Source organism: Portunus trituberculatus, chromosome 46 (assembly GCF_017591435.1).
Source record: "Portunus trituberculatus isolate SZX2019 chromosome 46, ASM1759143v1, whole genome shotgun sequence".
Taxonomy (NCBI): domain Eukaryota; kingdom Metazoa; phylum Arthropoda; class Malacostraca; order Decapoda; family Portunidae; genus Portunus; species Portunus trituberculatus.
In genome coordinates this window covers 14,192,473-14,197,459 of record NC_059300.1, presented here as the reverse complement: position 1 = coordinate 14,197,459, position 4,987 = coordinate 14,192,473, and the positions used below count along the sequence as shown (strand labels likewise).

Genomic DNA, 4,987 nt, shown 5'->3' with positions numbered 1-4,987 from the left:
AGGGAAAGAGTTATTTTGCATCTTTTATTATACTTTTAAGCACAAGTGGATTGAAATCTTAATGATCAGTTTACTACACTCAGCAATATTTGCAGTGAAGCTCCCACTGACTTAAGTGACACATATTACAAATTACCAACTTATTCTTTCTGTATTTGAAAGAATCTGCCAGGAGAAAACAACTAGTTATTAACTACATGGTAACTTAAATTAGCCACTCATATTTTTTTAAAAGCACATCATAGAGGATTCTGTGTTTGACGTGTTGAGATAAGAAAAAAATTATCTGTTGTCACTGTTCCTTGTTTCTGCTAACAAAACTGTTGTATTTGCTACTTTAAACAGTGCTGTACTGAGTTGATGTGCAATGCCTTGAAAACTACTTCTCATGATTGCATAGTATGAATGTTAGATTATCACTAGAATGGCAAAACAAATAAAAAGAAATGTTATATTAGTATTGCCATGGAAACACAATGAGTACACTAGTGAAAAAATGGAGTAATGAGGGAAGCCAGGGTGTGCCTTACCACAAGCATGGTGATGGACCACCCAAAAATTTTTGACAACAAGGTATCAAGAGAAAGTTAAAGTGTACAGCAAAATAACTAAAAATTATTTTTGTGACGGCCAACCACCATGGTTGTGGTGAGGCACATCCTCGTGTAATATTAAAGTTATATTTTGCACTGATTAGGCAACATCTAGATTATGCTGTACAGTTCTGGTCCCCACATCATAAGAAGGATATAGGTCCATTAGAATCAGTGCAAAGGAAAATGTCTAAAAGGATACAGGAAATTATGGATATTCCCTACGAAGTGAGATTAAAGATATTAAATTTGTATTCCTTAGAGAAACATAGATTAAGAGGGACCTGATAGAAGTATTTAAGTGGTATAGAGGTTATAACAAAGGATACATGAGCAAAGTTCTTAGGATCAGTAGCCAGGATAGAACCAGAAATAATGGCTTCAAGCTGAAGAAATATAGGTTTTGTAGAGAAATGGGAAGGAACTGTTTCTGTAACAATGTAGTAGATGAATAGAACAGGCTCATGTTGTTAGTGTTGAGTCAATAGAGAGCTTTAAGAAAAGATTAGAGAAACATATGGATAGGGATGATAGGTGAATTTAGGTAGTTTTATTCACACAAGGACTGTCACATGTAGGCCTGATGGCATCTTGCACCTTCCTTAATTTTCTTATGTTCTTATGTCCCTCATTGCTCATTGCTCATTGGTCTTTTCATTGCAATAGTTAAACAGCTTATTTTTTTCTATGTGTTTCACCTTTCTAGTGAAACTTAACACTTGTACTACGTATTCGTTGCCTGTGTATTTTCCAGGCATTGCACATCACACTTTGTTTAAAGCAAACACAGCTACAAAGGTAACTTGCCAATATATCACATACCTAATTTATTGTTCTTTAATCTGAAAACATGATGGATTAACCTATGTGGCCTTGTAGTTACTTTCTCTTAGCAGATTTCTTCATACCAAGAATGGGTAAGTTTCCAGTTTGTGCAATGTGACACTCACATTGGCAGGAGTTGTAATCACAAACACACTGACTGTATAATTTCCATCTTGATTTCATAGTGTTTATATCTGAAATTTTAGCCTCAATGCATCTGGTCCTAGTGTGCAGTTGTTTACTCACCATAATTAAGGGCAAAAAAAAAAAAAAAAAAAAAAAAATTTCAATCTACAGCAAAGAAAAAGGGGTTGAATTTGTGACATACTATATGTATTGGTCACATTCTCATCAGGCTCATCTTCCAAGGACACGAGTTCCCTTTTCTTTCTTTATTTATTTATTTTATTTATTTATTTATTTTTTTTTTCCATATCATCCTTTTTTCATACTTCTTTTAATTTACTCAAAAGTATATTCTCTATAGTTTTATTTACACTTTTGCCTTAAAAATAAAGTAATTTTCATCAGATTGCAGTAATATTTAGTTGGTGGGAACTAATTCCAGAAACATCACAAGAAATAGTTTGGAGCATGAAAATCTATTAGCAATTCTTCTGGTGCACCAGATCTTGGCAGTGTTTAAACTTTGAATGCTATTTTATCCATTACTTGACTCTGTACAGACTATGTAACACTTTGCTCTTCTACCTCAGTATGCATATGAAATAATTTTATTCAGTCTTAACTTATAATTCTAGACATTGTAAAAAGTAGACAAGCTGGTTGAGAAGCTTGATGTAGTGAAGTAGAGATTTGAGAGACATGCTTGTCTGCATTCTCTATATTTATAATCCTTTTGAATGTAGAATTCAAGATTTAAAGGAAATCAGAAAAGGCAAATCATGAAGTACCATGACAAGACACAAGGTTGTGTATAGGCCATTACTGTATTATCATAGATACAACTCATCTGTATTTTCTACACTGTACAAAGTAATGCAGGTCATCTGTCAAGGATAGGTTTGAAAATGATAGAAATAATAGCAATGATATGCTTATAAAGCTTTGCCACATTTGCTTAATAATGGTCAGTGGTCAAAGGTATGAAAATAATATTTAGTGTTGTTTGCATAGGTAGCAAATACAATTATCTTTCATTTTAACTGATTGTGATATAACAGACACTGTTTACAACAGACCATGGTGGCATACAACTATTACCTATTTCTAGGTTAAACGTATGCTCTGCTCCCAATGTAGCCGTAGCCAGATTAAACTAATTAAATGGGACACAGGCACGACATTGACTGAAAATTTTGAGATCTTTTTTGGTGCCAGTTATATGTAACTTGATTTCATCAACATTAGTTACACTTAATATTACATTTGTAAGTCCTTTTATCCAAGTTTTGCATCATTTATTGAACATTGATTTTTGTTGTATGAAGATTATATTACAATAATTTACTCTGCCTATTTTATCTGTTGTTTGCAATGATTTGAAGCATTGTGCCCAGAACCAAGTGTTTGAGATTATGCAGTCATATATTCTAGTACAGTAAGTCCTCATTATACGGTACATATGCATTCCTGAAAACCTTACCGCAAATCGAAATTACCGTATACCGAACCCATTATAACATGTAATAATAGGGGATGTGTTCCAGCACGTCGAAAGTCACCCCCACATACATGAAAATACATGAAAATAGTCATATAAAAAATGTAAAGTACTGCACAAAAGAAATAAACACAATGTTATTATTTACCTTTCACTCACCACATATTGTATCAGGTGATGTCCCTCCCGAGGCTAAGGGACAGTAGGGATTTCAGCCCTTACTCATAATATTCACAAAAAACACATCGTAAGGATTTCATTTGTGTTCAGTGGGGAACACAGGAAGAGACTGATTGTTGTGGTGGTAGCCCAGCTTGGTGGTGCCATGTTACGGTGTAAACAAAACACGAGCGGATACCGTATCTGTGAATTTTTCTTACCGTAAATAGAATTGAGGGTAATAATTACCAAACACCGTAACTGTGAATTTACTGTATAATGAAGTACTGTATGAGGACGACTTACTGTATATCAAATAACTACAGAGAGAATATATACTTGTATATATTTGTTGTTTATTTGTAACATCGATATTATATAATATTTTAGAAATTGTTTAAGTACAAGCCATTACAGTGGTAAAGCGCTGGCTTCTTATTGCTAAGGTCGGTAAACTGAGTCTTGCTTGGGCTGGTGAGTTTAAGCTGTTTATTGAGAGGTTACTGCTGTGGTTGGAGCACCACAGTGGGGAGTTGGGTTCACCTGGCTGACATTCTGGAGAACATCAGATGTGATGGATGCCAGAACTAAAACCAACCAACTTTAACTTTTAACTTTAGGTCTCCGGCTAGCATTGACATATTACATCCCGATGATCCAACAAATGTGACACATTTTTACTGTATATATATATATATATATATATATATATATATATATATATATATATATATATATATATATATATATATATATATAATGTATGTATGTTTATGTAGTTATTGCTATTATTTGAAATCAGCTTTGAATCCAGTATACAAATATATTCTGAGATTTTCCACTCATTAAAAAGTGTTGTGGTGTCATGGCTTCTTTGTAAGAAAACTTTGGAACTAGAAACTGGTATTAAGTTTTTCCTTGCTTCTTGTTTTAAGACATTTGTGATCTTAGGATGAATCAACATTCCATTCAATATTCCATGATTTACCTTCATTCCACAGTCTGCTTCCATTATTGGCCTTGTGTTTTTTCTTATTTTGATATTTCTTTAAAATTATTCTAAGAAATTATTCAAAATTGATGGATTTATATATTTATTTTATTTACCTGTTTTACATTTTAGATTACTTGTTGTATTAATTTATTTCTTTTCTGTGTGATTTTAGCATCTGGGTTCCAGTGATGCTTTAGGCCTTGCACATTGTCTCTTTGGGAAGACTTTGGTCTTTGCATTTGGAAACTGTTACCCTGAGTGGATGCTCTTCATTAGCTCAGACCATAGCTAAAATTTTAGCCATTGCACCTTAGAATCTATTGGCTGCACTTGTGTAGATTGAGCCATGGCAGTTCCCTTAAATGATTAGAATGTAAAATCCTAAAGAGAACTTTATGCTGTGAATCCTAGATTTTAAAATATGTTGCTAATTTACACATACTATGTACATCTAGTCAAGAATGTTATATTTTAAGAGTGATCCTTACTGTCTAACATGGAATAGTGAAGTTTGTATATAAGTGCAGATCTGTGATTAGTAAATAAATTGTTACATATTCATCACCTGTGTTATGCCAAAGTGAAATGCTTCTCAAAACTTCCTGTGATGATAAGGGTGAAAAGGATGGCACACTTGTGGAAGAAAACAAGTTCCAAGTGAATGGTAAGCAAAGTATTGTCAGTTTCAATAAGTTTGTTGTTTATCCTTAAACTTTTTTTTTTTTTTTTTTTTTTCCTGACAAAGTTCATGAACAACAAAACTTACATATTGTTTTCATACTATAGCTGTGC

The 4,987-nt window shown here is 33.1% G+C and overlaps 1 protein-coding gene across 1 annotated transcript in view; it reads left to right on the top strand.

The window, feature by feature from the left end:
* Positions 1-4,756, top strand: part of LOC123519719 (dyslexia-associated protein KIAA0319-like protein) — a 50,826-nt gene extending 46,070 nt beyond the window's left edge. The window contains exon 17 of the mRNA XM_045281224.1: positions 1-4,756. This exon is cut by the window's left edge and continues 230 nt beyond it. The gene's annotated coding sequence lies outside the window, so the exon portion shown is untranslated.
* The last annotated feature ends 231 nt before the right edge of the window (positions 4,757-4,987 follow it).